This window comes from Opisthocomus hoazin, chromosome 10 (genome assembly GCF_030867145.1).
Source record: "Opisthocomus hoazin isolate bOpiHoa1 chromosome 10, bOpiHoa1.hap1, whole genome shotgun sequence".
Classification (NCBI taxonomy): domain Eukaryota; kingdom Metazoa; phylum Chordata; class Aves; order Opisthocomiformes; family Opisthocomidae; genus Opisthocomus; species Opisthocomus hoazin.
Genome location: NC_134423.1, coordinates 30,337,814 through 30,355,323, shown reverse-complemented (window position 1 = coordinate 30,355,323; position 17,510 = coordinate 30,337,814). Strand labels below are relative to the sequence as shown.

At 41.0% G+C, this 17,510-nt stretch overlaps 1 protein-coding gene across 12 annotated transcripts in view; it reads left to right on the top strand.

Annotated features, from left to right (window-relative positions):
• Positions 1–399: 399 nt before the first annotated feature.
• MEGF11 (multiple EGF like domains 11) overlaps positions 400–17,510 on the top strand; it is a 283,040-nt gene continuing 265,929 nt past the window's right edge. For all 12 annotated transcript variants that reach the window (XM_075431918.1, XM_075431915.1, XM_075431925.1 and 9 more), the window contains exon 1: positions 400–479. The gene's annotated coding sequence lies outside the window, so the exon portion shown is untranslated. The remainder of the gene's footprint in view (positions 480–17,510) is intronic.

Below are 17,510 nucleotides of genomic sequence, written 5' to 3'. Positions count from 1 at the left end.
CAGGGGGGAGCGGAGCGGAGCGCGGCCCCAGCCCGGCGCCTTCGGGAGCCGGGGCTGCACCGGTGCGCCCAGCCCTGCATCCCGGAGCGACAGCCCGAGAGATGCTGCCGTGACTTGGTTCTGCGCTGGGGAACGAACAGCTCCGAGCCCCCACCCCCGTCTCCTCCCTCCCTCCTCCTCCTTCCCCCTCCCCCGGGTCCTGCGGGGAGGCGGGTTTAAGGTGGGTCGTGTGGCCGCGGTAACTTTGCTAACAGAGCCAAAGAGGTGCCCGGAGTCCCCCGCAGCAGCATCGCCTCCCCGCCCTGGTCAGCGGCACCGGCGCGGTGCACCCGTGCGAGCGGCCCCGGCTCGGCCGTTGCAGCCCGGGCTGCCGCTCGCCGCCTCCCGCCGCCGCCGCCTCTCGCAGCGTCGCGCTGCCGCCGCCGCAGCCCCGCGGAGCCGGCCTCGACGGCGGGGCTCCGGCCCCAGGTCCCGCCGAGGTAGGTGCGAGTCGGGACAGGGGCTGGGCGCTGCGGGGTACGCGGCGCCGGAGCCCCCGCGTCTGCAGCTGCGGCCCCCCGCGCCCGGTTTGTTCCAGGCGCTGCTGCTGTGGGGCAAGGAGCTTCCTCTGTCCCCTCTGGCTGCAAGGGAGGAAGCCCCCGTTCCCTGCTCCTCGTGGAACTGCCCAGGCATTCAGGACGAGCCCGGGGGGGGGCAATCTCTCTCCAGCCTCCCGTTGCTTTCCCTTCCCTCGAGCTTTCTTTGGGTTCTCGTTGATTTTGGAAGTGCTGATCTAGGAGATAAGCGCGTGGGTGAGATCTTACGGCTTTATTAGGACCCCCGCCTATCAGCGCTTCTCTCCGAAGCCGCCCCCCCACCGCATGGTTTACTGGGGTGTTGTGTCGGCACGAACTTTCTTCTGGTTGCAGGAGGCAGATTTGGTCCCTGCGTGTCCCCGTCCTCGGGCTGCTGCTGTGCGCGGGCGAGTGGACTCGCTGCTCGGGTCGTAGCGGCTTCCCTTGTTCGTACTTAGCGGGGCTCCTGATGAAGAGGGTCTTTGCGGTAGGGAGAGGCACAAGAGAGAAGCTGTAGGGTGGAGTGTGTAAGTGATGCCTGTTTCTTGAGATGGGGGAGCTTCTGGAATCTCACTCTCGCTGGTGCTACTCGCTGCTGCCAAACAATCCCTTCTTTTGCCTAGGAAGGACTCTGGCCACCCTGCCAGATGTTGCTTAGCAAAGAGGGAGAAGTTTGGGAGTGTCAGGACGTCAGCTCCCCAATTCAGTGCTCGGCTGAGATCCTCAGGTGACAGCACAGAGTTCTGATGCCGGTGTTTATTAACACCCATCTGCAAGCACTGGGCATCTGGTTGTCCCGGAGAGGTGGGCAGAGGATGAATATTTGGTGAAACCAAGGCAGCCATCTCTCGAAGTACCACAGCGATTGGAAATTAGATAAACCCTGTGACCACTAAATACTGTGAAGGCTGGGGTTAGCCCCTGCCTTCCCCCCGCGCTGGAAAAAAGTCCAGAGTTAGCTAAAAGGAAGCCTACAGTTTGTATATTTATGACCTCCTGGTTTAGAACACAAATATGTGGCATATGAGTTATGAATGAACTAGAATCTAGCAGCCTGTCTACCTTCCATATTCTGTGAAATTGGGGAGACCCCCGCCCCTCGGTCATGCTTGCTCCTGTATTTTGGTAATAGAAATCTCAGGTCAGGTGATTGGATGTTATGTCTCTTAATTTCACATTACAGGGCTAATTAACTCTGTGCAGATTTCTTCTGGGATATCCAAGTCTCAGTCTGAATCCTTCCCATTGTGTTAGACTTCTCTTAGAGTGCAGCCAGAGCTCTTCTGTCCCTCCGTTTGGACATTCCTTACATATCCTCTTCGTTATGAAATTCCACAGGTTTTCCTTCTTAGACTAATGTGCGGTGGATGGATTCTTTTAGGTGTATTGCCTTGCTTATGGTAGTGCGAAATAAAGGTGAGTAAACCAGCTAAACAGTCTCATCATAGGATTTGATTTTATGTGAGCTTTTACAGACTGAGGATCTGGTTTTGCAAAAGCTTATGAACAAGTTTACCTGCATGGGACCTGGTCAGGGGTCTGTCAAAGTTCATGTGAGACACCTGAATTGGCTTTGCATTAGGACAATGGGTACTAATAAGCACATGTGTTTAAAGGTAATGATAGATGTTTCTAAAATTAGTTTCGATGCAGGTGTGTGAGTTCTTGTTTATCAGTAATGACCTCTGGAGGCTTGTTCAATGTTCAAACTTTTGAACTTTGCTTTCATTCTGCTTCTTATTAATATCTAAGTAAATTTGTTGCAGAACTGTAAAAGTTTTATGGTGAAAGTGTTTCAGCGTTTCAACATATGAAACATTGAAAATGGTCACGTGGTCACTACCTGTTTTTCAAAACAGAATTTCAATGTTGTCTTTCTTTCAGGTGACTCAGTCATCTACTTTATAAAATTTAATAATTTTAGTTAAAAAAAATGGCTGACGTAAAATATACAATATTAAGCTGCATTATGTTGCTCCTGTTAAAAAGTATTAAAAAGTCAAAAGTATCAAATAAAAGCCAGTGTTCTCTTTTAATAAGTTGCATGGCTGTAAGCATATTTACTATGAATGGGACATTCGGCCATTTTTACTTTAAATAATCCATCGTGCTCTAAACGCTAGGCAGCAGAATTAATATTTAAGCAAATGCATACAGCAAAACCGTATATCTCTGAAAACGGTTAATTATATTGGAACTGTGAATGTACCTTCAAGTACAGCCTGTATAAACTATTTCTCTGTTGCGTGATCACATTTCTTGCAAACCTTTTATCCTTGTCTGTGAAAACATTTCTAATTCTGTGCTCCTGCAAAGCATGTGCTTGGTTATTGTTTTCAAAACCATGTGGTTTGAACTACTATTTAAGTATAATATTTATGATACTACTGTAGTTGTTCAGTTTAAAAAGAGAAGTGCTGCTTACAATTGCATACTTAAAAGCTTCTATATAATTACTACTTTTCATGGTACTGCTGTGCAAATCTCTGGGGCGGGAATTTAAATGGAGACTTTGTGTGGTTCGCCGTTGCTTTTATAGAAAGTAATAAGCTCTTTTTCTTGAAACATGGGAGCTGCAGGCATTGAGGAGTGTGCAAGTATGGTGCCCGCACTAGTTTTTACATTTTAATCACTGCAACGTGTGCTTGCTGTTGGCCTTCGTGTACTTCCAAGTGTGGAGACAGTGTGTGGCAGATTACCAGAAACCGTGCATCTGTACCACTTTGGGTTTGAATTACCTCTTCAGACACTTCATTCTTGTTGCACACACTTCATTCTTATCGTCATTTTATGTAAATATGTCGATTCTGGTTGGATCTTGCAAAGGAGTGCTGGTAGGCATGGGGTTAATTACACGGCTCATCTCCCTTGCCTATCTGTGCAAAGGAAACTGTGACACTCTGAGAGTCTGGTTCCAATTCAAGCCAGAGTCACTGGGAATTTCTCCACTGATGGTGATGGGCTTTAGACCACACTGTAGCTGCAGGTAGGATACAGGTCTCGCAATCAGCGTAGGTTCTCTGGGGTATCCTGCCTGGTCTCTACTTGCTGGTCCACCAGCTTCAGTTGTGCTGCAAGACAGATGTTGTATCTGGTACCCTATACAGATATCTTGGTTTTCCTAGGGTGTCTCAAATAGCACTTGGCATCTATGTTTAGGCAACTGAGTCCTTCCCTGTCTCACATATTACTAAAAATGACTAATATGTTAAACATGGAATCAGGAAAGTAGTCACGATTAGCATTGTGAATAAATGAGTTACCCCTAGAAAGGGTTGTTCAGATGTTAATGGAAAAGATGAAAAAAATTCAACCTCATTGTTCTGTACTGTGCAGGCTGACCGTGCTGCAGTAGCGATTGGTGCTTTTCTTTGCACAAAACTGATTGAAACCTCAGTGAGAAAGTTCTGTATGTTAAGGAAAAAGAGATGAAAAAGCTTGTAGAAAATTAAAAGAGCTACTCTCAAAGGAGACGAATCCCAGGTAGAATCAGTTTTAAAGATCGCCAGATGAATTCTGACATATGATACATCTATGAGATTACTGTGGGTGATGTACTGTTGGTGTATGCGTGTAGAGAGGAGGAATTTTGTTTAAGAGCTAACAAAATGTGACCCTTACCTTAGGAGTTAAAGGTTATGAACAAAATTCATGAAGAGACCATATTCACGGCCTTGTGAAGATCAGACTCAGTAGCTGTAAAACAGTGGGCTACAGCCCGGAGAATCTAAGGTATTCCGTTGGGATGTCCAAAGACAAATCCAGAATTCTCTAAGATAAGTGTGTTGACAAACACTTTCACATGAACAGTAGTGCTAAGCCCTTCAGGCCATTTCTCCTATCTGCCTGCTGCTCTAAAGGGAAAGTACTGAAATTTGTATGAAAGCTTCTTTCTGAGAGCGGGAGAGAGATACGAGACGAAGGTCACCACTTAGCCTGCTTGCAGAAACGCAACAGGAAGGAAGAGCACATCCAACTTGCACCAAATTACAAACAAGATCAGAACTGGTAGGCCTAACTTTTTGCTTTACAATAAGAACTGGTGCTGAGCATTTCTCCTAGTAACAGCCTGATTATAAAGGCTAATGAATGAATAGGCATGAGACTGAAATAATATTCACTGCTAGAGATATGCTGGGCCTGGAAGAGGAGTAAGACATGGTAGCTGAGCGAGAATAGTTCTGTGCTCTAACTTCTCATACTTCATTTTCTAGGTTTTTCAACCCAACACACTTTGTGAGCACTAGTAGTCACTCTGAAAAATATTTTAGAGTTCAAAAGGGACCAGAGAACTGCTAGAATATGACAGCTTAAAGGTTAGCCAAGTGTGAAATTTGTGAACAAATCCTTTCCTTTTTTTAAATTTTGTATTTAATATTTTAATTTAACTGGTAGATATGAGTGGAAATGGGTTCAGGTTCTCTTAAGTTCAGATATGCAGCTGAAGTTTTCTGTGACCTGTTTTCTTGGATTCCTTGTTAAGGTCTAGGCTGTTGCTAACCTCCTGTTTTTATCACAAGTCTTACGGTACCTGATTTTTTGCAAGTTTATGGAGTGTTGTGAACACGTGAAAATCTGCTTTCTCTGGAACAAAGAAGGTAGGAAAAATGTACAGAGGAATTATGAGGTGGAGCATTGGAATTCACAGTTATCTCCTTAAGGGGCCAAACCAGCAAGGTAAATTAAAAACTCCAAAGCTCTTGAATTAAAGGGTGTAACCTATTTCCGTGGATTGTACGGCTAGATATGGTGATTTGGGAGCATATTCTACTTTTTGACGAGGTTTGAATCTTTAACACTCACATCTGATTTTGAGGCAAATACTTGAATAGTAAAAATTGTCATTTGACACAGCCATTTTAAGAGCCTTTAAAGGTTTTTAGAGGGTTTGGTACAAATTTTTCATCCTGTTTTTTACCAGCATAAAAACATAGAAGTATACCGCTATAAAGCCAGTGTAAGCGTTAGGAGAATCAAGTTCTTTATCATGCTTTTAAAATCTACCAAGTGAGGGAAGCATGGATGATTTGTAAGTAGTCGACTGGCATATGGTACCATTATGATAACATCATGTTCACAGCACTTTCCAGATTGATATACAACCTTTCTAAAATAAGCTCAGTAGAAAAAGAAAAAAGAATGTAAAGTCATTTAGCAGCCAACATGCTTTTGGTAGCAGCATAGGACACTGGTAGGTGACTTCATTGACACTCAGTTTGTCAAGTGAGTTGTGCGTGACAGTCTAGTACCTACCTGACAGGCAGTCACTCCAGAAAACTGTCGTTGCCCTGTGTACACTGGGGTCTGATTCGTGCTTTTTTAATTCACAGTGAAATGCTGCATTCATTTGCATTCCATGCAGTCTTGGCGAAGTCATGGGGGTTAGCACAAGGTATAGAATTTGTTTCTCAGGAGGAAGTCCAGTAGCAAGCCCTTTGCTAACAGTGTAAAGAGAAAGGCTGGGGTTACCTGGGGATGGAGACTGAATTATACCTTAGTTCTGGATGGAAATATCCAGACTGAGATTGAAACTGTCTCATTGACATGCTGTGTCATTTATGGTTCTCGAGGAACGGTAAAATCATAAATATTCTGAGAAGCAGGAACCTTGACAAGGCAAACTATAACAATGTTTCACTGTTCAAAGGGGTTTTATCTACTTGCCACAGCTAGCTTAATTCTATTAAAGAATTAAAACAATGATACTTTATATGTCATTATTATGGCATAAATTATACTTTTGTTTGTCTTCATTTAAATGTAAAAGCTGCAAATATCTCTTTAAAGAAGTGCTGACTGATTAATTTGAAATCGTATTAACTGTGTGTTAAAGTGGATAAGACAAATCAAAACCATTAAGGTTATAACACCTACCATTTCTCAAACTTAGTAAAAATGTCTAATGTGGCAATGTTCTTCATCCCTTCTCCTAATTTCCTTTTTTCTGCATATTTCAGGTAGGCATTTTATCAACCACATAGGGCCAATCAGTTATTTTACAGATGCAATTCAGGCATCAGAAAATTTACTTCTCAGTGTTATTATGCACTGCCTTCTACAAAACACCTTGTGACTAGTCATGCACTGAAATGCTAGGGGAAGAAGAGTTCTGTACCAGTGTTTCTTTGTAAAGGGATTAGACATTTGAAGGCTTGTTTTTGCAAAAGGTATCATCTTTAGGATGCCTTCTGGATATGACGCCTGCCCCCTTCCTCCAAGGAAGTCAAGGTAGTTCCTGGTACTCTGCTAGCCCTCAAGAAGGACTACCAGACCAGACCAGGCCAGGCATCTAAATTTTGGTTTTCTCAGATTTGGTGAGATGAATCCCGCCCTTTCATAATTATGCCTAGTTTCCATTTTACTTGTAAACAAAGATAAAAAGACCAAGAACTTTTTTGTAAATGAATGTATGAACAAATTTGAAAATTATCGTTTGTAACTCTCAGTTTTAGTTTAGGTATGATGAGTTTTGATTGCGGTAGTGTTAAAGCAGGACAGACCTGTGCATCTGTCTTACACAGAGTACAGCGTGATGTTTTGCTGTTTTCCTGTAACCTTTCCTTGAATGAGGATTTTTGGGTGTAGCCCAAACTATTACCAGGTAATGTTATGACAGGAAAACTTAATACTTGGTTATGTAGAATTTTGTTTTAAGGAGCAAAGTACAGTACCTGCAGTCACTGGCTAGAACTGCTAATAATTACTTTTCCAGAAGACTGCAAAAATCTTCAATGATAAGCACTCTAACAAATCAGTCTTCTTTACTGGTGATAAGTGCAAATTACAGTGAGAAGTTCTTTTGATTTGGAGTCTTTGGTGCCATTATCGCTGTCGTTAATTATGTGTTACGTTTTTGAAAGGAAAGACATCAGTAGCCTATAGGAAGTATTTGCATAGTAATTGAGGATTGATTCGATGCAGTCTCTGCAGTGAGGGCTACTGGGAATAAGTCACAGAAGTTACAGCAGTGGTAAATTATATTTACAAAATATTCTTTTACAGCAAATAATGATGGTCAAACATGCAGAAAGATTTGTATGCTGCAAATGGAAGGAGACCCATTTGCATGGTGCTGCCTGTTGCGGGAGAGGATCCATCCACTTGTTACCTAGCACTGGACTATAAACTCTTTAGGGCAGGAGTTGTGATTTATGTAAACTGAGGTCTGTTGAATGACAAAATACCATCTGCTGTTTGTGGTCAGCAGATAGCCAGGTGTCAGTTAACAAACAAAGGCAGTGGGTGCTCTTAGTAGTTGAGGCAGGCGCTGCATCCATTCCAATCCACAGGAATTTTGCAAAGTTTTATTTTTCTTGATCTTTCTTTTCGATTTATATTGTACCGCTTTGGCTGATAGAGACGTAAGTGAAATTTATTTCTCAAAATAATTTCCATGGGATTCTTTGTGGATCATCTGAGTGCAGCCTGGAAACTGAGCTTGTTGCTCTTGCTCTGATCGGTAAAACGCAAAAAATGTGGGAACTCTGGATAAGGGGCAAACAATGTTTAACAAGAAAGGTAATGGAAAATAGCTTGGCAGGCAGAGGTGTATGGGTAGGAATCATATAGAAAGTCACTTTTATATGTAGAAAAGAGCAAGAAAAACACAATTATGAAAATAAACAAGAGGAGACAGAGAGACAACTAAATAAAATTCAGCAACAGATAAAAGACTCACCCAGAAATTATTGAGTTAAATGAGAATGCTGAAGTGAGGAATCAGATCTGTGTATGGTGTGCAAAATCCTTTTACTTGACAGAGAGACAAACAGTTAGCAGGATGCTGCTGTACTGATTAACATCCAGCGTTTAATGCTGATGGTTTCTAGATAATCCAGATGTCCTCCTAATTTTTTTTTAGCAGAAGTTTTTTTTGCCCCTGCGCTCTTATTTTCCTCCAGGTCTTTCTGTTGTCTTTTGCTCCATAGTACTCTTTTAGTTTTTGTTTAAGGATAACGTTTTCCACTTAAAGGGCAGCTCGATAGAACATTAGCAAAGGACAGTTTTAGGGTCTGCGTTCTCTTGTAGTAGAGAGCTAAGTTTAGGTTGTTTCTTCTGTATGCAGGTATTCAAAAAACAGGAGACCTACTTGAAATAATGTGAACTGGAAGCCGAACTCATAGTTCTGTTGACTTTTGTAAAAGCAATGTGTTTGCACAGGTACTCTAGAATGAAATAGACTCTGACTTTCATACACAGCCTACCAATGTGCAGACTACCGAAGGTGAAGAGGAACGTATTCTGAGCTTGTAAAAGTGCTGTTGTGATGTAAATTTTAGTAATATAGTACAGTGTATTTACCTGAAGGTGTACGTAAATTGTTAGTTTCTGACTATTCTGTCCTGCTGAATTGTGCATGAAGCAGCACCTAGAAAGGGGAAGGGCTGGTATCTCAGTGTTACTTTTTCACTCCATGATGGAACATGGCCTCGGTTTGGCCATTGTTGTAAATTTAACGGATCTTGTGTCCAAGTTTTTCTGTGTCTGGCTTCGGCAGTGCAATCCCCAGCTGCCTTTGAGTTGCAGCTTTCCAGGTGCTTTGGGAGATTTTTTTGGAGGATCTGATAGTCAACAGACACCTCATTGGTGTTTGGAATAATGGGAGTTTGGGAGTTTATTGGTGACAGCACCAAAGAGAATAAGAAGAGAGAGTGAAAGGAATTCAGCTTAATTCTGGAAAAGGAAGTTGTGCACAAGGAGGACATAAAACTCGTAAAGGACAATATTTGGGTATAGAATCATAGAAAGTTTTGGGTCGGAAGGGACCCCTAGAGGTCATCTAGTCCAACCCCCCCTGCAGTGAGCAGGGACAGCACTAACTAGATCAGGTTGCTCAGAGCCCTGTCCAACTTGGTCTTGAATGTTTCCAGGGATGGGCCTCCACTACCTCTCTGGGCAACTTGTTCCAGTGTTTCACAACCCTCATTGCAAAGAACTTCTTCCTTATATCCAGCCTAAACCTACCCTGTTTTAGTTTAAAACCATTACCCCTCGTCCTGTCACTGCTGTCTCTACTAAAAAGATTGTCCCCATCTTTCCTATAGGCTCCCTTTAAGTACTGAAAGGCTGCAATCAGGTCTCCCCGCAGCCTTCTCTCCTCCAGGCTGAACAAGCCCAACTCTCTCAGCCTGTCCTCACAGGAGAGGTGCTCCAGCCCTCGGATCATTTTTGTAGCCCTCCTTTGGAACCGCTCCAACAGTTCCATGTCCTTCTTGTGCTGAGGGCTCCAGAGCTGAACGCAGTACTCCAGGTGAGGTCTCACCAGAGCAGAGGGGCAGAATCACCTCTCTCGACCTGCTGGCCACGCTTCTCTTGATGCAGCCCAGGACACTGTTTGCCCTCTGGGCTGCCAGCGCACATTGCTGGCTCATGTCCCGCCTTTCGTCTATCAGTACCCCCAAGTCCCTCTCAGCAGGGCTGCTCTTGATCCTTTCATCCCCCAGCCTGTATTGATCCCGGGGATTACCCCGACCCAGGTGTAGAACCTTGCACTTGGCCTTGTTGAACCTCATGAGGTTCACACAGGCCCACCTCTCCAGCTTGTCCAGGTCCCTCTGGATGGCATCCCATCCTTCTGGTGTCTCAACCGTACCACTCAGCTTGGGGTCATCTGCAAACTTGCTGAGGGTACACTCAATGTCGCTGTCCATGTCATTGATAAATATATTGAACAGCACCAGTCCCAGTACGGACCCCTGAGGGACTCCACTCGTCACTGGTCTCCATCCGGACATTGAACCATTGACCGTAGATCAAGCCGTATGTAGATGTGTCTTTAGGCACATTTCAAAAAGCTAGGCACATAATTATACAAAACAAGGAAGTAATCTTACAAAACTCCAAGGATATGGAGTCTCCATCTTTGGAGCCCTGACATGGTCCTGGGCAACTGGCTCAAGGTGGCCCTGCTTGAGTAGGGTGGTTGGAGCAGATGACCTCCGGAGGTCCCTTTCCACCTCTACTATTCTGTGATTGTGTGAAATTGGGTTGAATTAAATACTTAGTTGTCACTGAGAAGTGAACAAACCTGCCCAGTATTCTTTCAAGGATGCTGAATTCACTAGAAGACATTACTAGAGTTCTTTTTAATGCTTCTGTTTTGTTTGTTGTTTTGTTTGTGTTTTTTAGGTTTTTTTTCTTTGTCATTGCTAACAGACAGCACTATACTTTTGTTAGTGCTGGATTTACTTCAGTGAACCCATTTAGGAACACTCACTCTCTTTACAAAAAGGTTTCCTTTTTCATTTAAAAACGGTTCTTTTCTGTATTCTGGGGTGCTTGCATACCACTTGTTTATTACATTGCATGGGGGGAAAAAAAGCACTAGAAGTCTTAACTCTTGCATTAGAGTTCTGGAGAAGAAATTGTGTAAGTCAGTATGCATAAAAATATCACTGTTAGGAGGCTATGTTGTAAATTATAAGCTTGGCTCCTTGTGTGTGAGGGTTAGTACATCTGCTGTCATGAATCATTCTGGTTAGCACTGTGAAGAATGCAGTCTTAAAAAGTTACATCACTTCAGGTAAATTCTTAAGCCCCAGTGAGAAAGATCTTCTTATGAGCAGATATGATCCCCGTTTAGACCACCTGATCCACTCAAAGAGCAAGCAGTGCTTGAGTGCTTGCATTTCATACTGAAACCCCAGCTGCTAGTCAGAGTCTTTCTTTCTAGCTAACATTTTGAACATCTGTGTATGAATTAAAAGAAGTCTTGTGTTGCATGTTGTCTGTCATACAAGAAAAAAAGACGTATACTTTCAATACAAATAAGTATTTTCTTGCATTAGTGAAATAGCTTGTTATTCATTACCAAGGAATTCATAATGGACAAAGAACTCTTCTCATCTAGCTAAAACTAATTATGCAAAGGCATCAGATACTAGGCTGTTTGGAAATAGGATAAGGTGATATTCATGCCATTCTCCTTCGTACTGTAATGTTCTTTTTTTAATTGTACACAAGACTTAAATTTATAGCGTATGCCAAAAATATAATGTAGCCTCTGTGTTGCTCACTAGTGTATTGTAACATACATTCGTAACTTTGCTATATGAAGGACATCACTTTTTATTGTTTTCAGCCACTACTAGAGCTGAGTTTCAAACCTGAACTCAAAACTAAGTCCACAATAGTGGAAAGTGCTAGCAGTCGGGATATTCAGCTGCACTGAAGTCTTGCTGCTCTTTTGAAGATGAGACTTTCATCACAGATATGTAGGACAGCAAGTTTTTTAGGACAAACAGTTTCTTTGGATGGCTTTACGTAATATATAGGCCTTCATTCTGCTTGGGACCTTTGAGCACTTTAGTAAATTTGATATTAAGTAATAAATGTTATGGTTACTGTTGTTTATTGGATAAATCTACTGCCAGAAAAAGAGATGTGTTACAGAATCAGTAAAGGTGAAGCCTGTTCTTGGCTTTGTCAAAGAGTGCCTCTAATATCAGTGCCTTGTATTTTCTGGGAATGCTAATGCTTCTGATATTTTTTTAATCTTAACATATTTGTCGAGCGCTCCAAGATCCTGTGCAAAGTTCTTGTGAGTACTGTATGCATCCCTAGGCCAATTAGTCTTGCGTTAGCTATAAACCAGTCTACCGCGCTCATTTCTCTGAATTTTATGGAGGTGACTGCTGTCAGTTGCTGCTAAGTCCAAAGCCAATTAGTTCTGTTCCAGTTTGTTGCTATATTTTGTGCAATTGGATGATAATAGTTTCATTCCAGAAGATCTGATTATATACCAGTTTTCTCATCTATCTGAAGTCTGCTTGAAAGTAGAACTGGATATGTAAGCAAAGTGTTGTTCTCTCATAAAATCATACTGGACTTTCATTCTTCTAATTTCTAATCAAGCAGAAGTCTTTGTAAAAAGCAAAAAATTGTTGAGAGCAGGAGAAACATTGTTTCACAAAACTATTTAATGTTAGGTCATCTGTGTCAGCACTGATTCTACTCAAAACTCCTGCGAAAATGAACACAAACACAAAATAATCTTAGTTATTTAAAATATTTATTGCTATGATAGAATTGTAAGATACACGCATCTCTCTTCTTCAGGTGGGATAGGATCTAGTTTTGAACCAGTGTTTGAAGTTAGCTGTCCCAGAGTCTGCTTCTTCAACTTCTGTAACTCTCATGTGAGTAACCAACAGCCTAACTCAAAGCCAACTGAACTCAATGGGTGTGGTTTAAACAACTCACAGGTTGGGCCTAAAGAAGAGGCACTATGTTTGTAAATGGTACTGATAGTGTTATTGAAATATATTTAAATTAAATAAGATTCTATGACCTGGTTTAAAAAAAAGGAAGCAAGGAACAACTTGTTTTAAAAAGCAGTGTATAATGAAACGCCTAAATGCGTTTCTAAATATGTAATTTCTCTTGAGGTCACTTTTAGATGTGTGTTCCCTTAGTCAAGCCATTTCCTCAAGATATACGCTCTACTAATCAATAGTCAAATAGAAAGAAATTGAACTTGCGAATGATGAGGCACTCTTTGTGTTTCTCCATTTACTCCCTAAAGCTTCATATCAAATCCAGTAGAAAAATCTTCACATCTAAATAATTCATCTGCAAATAGTGGGAATAAGAGGAAGGGGGGAAAAAAAGTTGTTTCATGCTAAAATACAATAATGCATTAAAATTAATCAATTTCCTCCTGCTGGGGAACAATCATTTAGAAAACATTTTAATTACCAAAACTGAATAATGGGATCAGTATTTTTGAGAAGGTTGGATTCGCCCTACTGAGCACTGGAGAATACTCTTCACAGGAGCCCATAAAAACATTGCTGTTTTCAAGTTGCTACTTTCAATCATGATACTTCTGGGGAGAAATCTGATTTTTTCACAGCAGCTTTTAAGGAAAATGTCGAGTGGACAGCAGGCATGTATTAACTGCTCTGCGCCCAGAGCAGAGCTTTGCATGCACTCTAGCATTTCTTTTTCTTTTTTTTGCTTTTGGATGAGAATTCATTGTGTATTACTTAACACATATCTGAAGTCCAGTTTTCAAGCCAAAGCATTTGGCTGCAACAATGGACAAGGTTGTAGCGTAACGTTGTAAAAATAGCATTCTTGTGTCTATATTCAGCCTAGTAATGAACGGAAACTTGCAGAAAGACGACGGCTTGGTCCACTGCCTTGGCCAGAAGTGGTGGTCAGGTAGAATGCTCATGGCTATTACACTAGGTATAATGACTGTGACTTTCAGAATTTGGCATGGAAAAGCCTCTTTTCCCTCTTTGAGTCATAAAGGTCTTGGTCTCCAGCTCTGGTTTCGTGAGCATTTGTCAGAGATCTGAATGTTAATCAGAGACATGACTCACTAACTGTAGAGCATATGGTCACCCTCAAGGAATAGCCGCTACCTGGCCATCTGGGAAAGTTGTAGGAGACAGTAATAAAAAAATGTGTTTGTAGCAGAAGTTTCTTCACATATACGGGATGTATTTTAGTCTGAAATGGTTTATGTCACTTACAGGTTTTTTTTGTCCTATTGAATTGTGGAAGCTTTGCTTTTTCATAAACATGGCATAGCAGGCACATAGTCATATATACTAATTTTCTTAAGTTTCTGTGGGTGATGGAGAACACTCTTGCAAAGATGTAGCTGATACTGTTTAATATCTGAATCCTAACTGCAAAGCCGTCTTGTAAGTCCTGCAACTAAGGAGGTGTAAAGGGTGTCTTTAAGAATGCATTTCACAGTAAGATGACATAAAATTTTGTATAGCATATGTTTACACTGAGGCTAGGTGAGAACTGGTATTAGAGTATGTATTAGTCATGGGAGGGAGGCCATTTTTTTGCAAGGATATATTTGAACTTTTCTTTTACAACATTGGACATTGGTCAGCAAAATAGTTAAATAGCTACCTGGGTACCTGCTGAAGATGTGGTCACATTAAACTTTAAAGATAAGCGTACACTTACCAACTTTGCTGAAGCTGCCCTGCATGAATTTCAGGAAAATTTACATTGACTGATGTCTTCAGTGTGTGCTTAGAGTAAGCTTGCATCTCCGTACTTTGCTGAATCAGGATATTAAGTTTGCAAAGAAAATTAAAATAGATTCACTGAGAATGATGTAAATCTTTATATTCACAGTAAGGCACAGAAGCAAAGCTCAGTATCCTAGTAATAAAAGTACCTTGTAACTTGTGGAATGAACAAAGTTCCAAAAATTGTTATTGCATGCCATATTTTCTCTTTTGGATTATTGAAATAGAATTACTAAGAATTAAGTTGTATAAAAGGCACTTTTTTATTTTCATAATTATTCTGTCACCCACATAAAACTTTTTTCTATCTTGAAATAGCCTTGGTTGGTACAGAAAAATTGCTGTAGGATAAGTAAAACCAGTGTAATTGAGATTCATAAATCTGCTTTTTAACAAGTACAATTAGGAATAGTTATTAGAGACCAGCTGGAAAACATTAGGGATAAAAATTTGCCATAGGAGGTTTTTTACGTGTTTGAAACATTGTTTGATACCAAAACCTAAATTAGATCACCAGAGAAATGAACCTGCTATTTAAAATCTAATTTGTACACAGAAAGTTCATTCTGAATATTCCTATTGATAAAAATTTTATTATTAGGTCTTGTTAAACTGCCTGTTTTTAATGGAAGTCTGACTTTTACAATGCTTTTCCTATAATTAAAATGTGAGAAGTAGCAGCTTGATTATGTTGAATGCATTTGTGTCCAGTGCCTGTGTAATAAACTTTGGTGCTAGTTAATTCTATTCTCCATGATGATTTTTGAAAGTAAGGAAGTTTATTTGGCCTAATTCCAACCCAATTCAGTTCAAAGGAGTTGTTCAGGTAGTGCCTTTTGGATTAACACTTCAGCAATTTAAGCACAGATTTTCAGACATGTTGGCATACACCTTGACACCCAGTGAGATAGGAGAGAAGTAATTCACCGAGACTATCCCCCCCCTAAGGAACGCTGTACCGGAATGTAACAGTGTAGCAACAGCTGTGTTGAGTCAGGGAGGAAAACTCTGCTAGTCCAGTACTTGGTCTTCAGCTGTAGCGCATAGCAGTGGCAGGCACACAGCAATACTTCCCTGAATATTCTCCTCCTTGAGTTTTCCTGGGCTCTTTCTGCAGCTGGGGCAGCGAAGAGGAGACTGCTCTAGTGGCTGAGTCGGAGGAGAAGACTAGCTTTGATATAATGCAGAATCCTGCGGACTTTTTAAACTGGAGTTTGCCTTTATGTATTCCCTTCTTAATAGCATGACTTTCACAATCACTTCAATATCTAAGACTGAGGTTTTTCAATTCTGTTTAAAAAAAAAATCTTTAGAGAAAATGTATTTATTTATTAAGATTTTTTTTTATTTTTCATTTTAGTATCAAGGAAACTATTCTAACAAATAATTTATGTTGGCTATGCATAATACTCAATCACTGCTCAATAGAGGAAATTATGGTATGTGGAAAATCCTTCCTCAAACTTCTTGTTGAGTTTTTGCGTTACTCCTGTTGCAATTTTGGAATCTTGCAACAAAGAGAGAATGCTTTTACCATAATTGAACCATGTGTCTTAAAGCAGCATCTCATCAGTCAACTTTGAATTTTTTCTTCTTATTTGTGGGTGATTATATTTCCCTCATGGAAAATTGGACAAATCAATGTAAATGAAAGAAGATTATTATTTTTTTTTTTTTAGGATAAACAAGTAAACACAGTTAGCCATAATAAGCTATTTGTGAACAATACAAATCAAGGATGTAAATTCACTGCAGTGAAATGTTTTACACCACTGATAGATTTGACACATTTATTACACATCTAATTAAATTGTGGATGCAGAGCAGGCAGGAGCCTAACAATGTACGCAGACATCAGAGGAGTATTTAGTACGCTTGTGATTCAGATCAGCTAGTTTACATCACACTGTGTTGATTTGTTATGATCAAACAAAACATGTTCAAAAGAAAAGAAAATGTTTGAGCCAAATTCTGTGCTACATAAGTTTGAGTAAACTCTGTGGTTTTACTGGGATCGTGTGGATGAAAATAGCAGGAAGTGAGGTCAGGAGCTGTCAGGTGTTTTCTTCTGCATGCCTTGTTTGGCTAGCAGTTGCTGGCATGGAAACCCATGCAGTGTCAGAGAACGGGTGCTCGGGGAAGTGAGGCTGTATCTGTGGGACACGCTGTAGCAATAGCACAGGGAGTCCTTAGATTGGGCACAGCAGTCACTTGACAGGATTCAATGGCGAGTGGTACTCACACGGTCAGGTTGGAGTGTCACAGTACTCTGGAGATCAGAGATCAGTAAGACCCCAAGGAGGCTGGTGAGGAAGGCCAAACTGTACATGAATTATATGACACTTAATGTTTAAATTATCTTTGTAACAACATGCCTATGGAGGCAGACAGTTGAACTTTTTCAGTTTTCATCTTATTTGCACAAAACCCAATCCCCACTGCCTCTTTTGTTCATCTGCTTTTCAAATACCTGCAACAACAATCAATTACTTAGCGGGTAGGAATTAGGCTTTCTCCTTTTTGTCAGTTCCCTCCTACAACCTTTTTCACTGTGAAATACAAGCAAAGGGAGAGAGCATCTCTCTGTCTCCTCTTTGAAAGGCACAAGGCAGTTGGTTCCAATATTGCTACCCTCTGGCTTGCAGCAAAGGGAGGGAAAGTTGGCTATTCTTTAGCTGGGTTTTGTCTATCTGCATGTATAAATCAGCTAAAGCCTTAGGCTGAGTGGCATACAATTCACAAGGAAGAATAGTGCAGAACAGCAAAGAACTTGTTTATCAATTTTTTTTCTGCCCAACTTTATGAATTGGGTTACCACCTAGGAAGATGTTTTTATTTGTTATATAATCAAATGGGTTTGTACTCAGGCCAGAGCCATTTATTTGAGGCAATTAATTACCATTTGTTATTCCTTCCAAATTTACTTTTTAAAGAATTGAATTGCCAAGGGCAT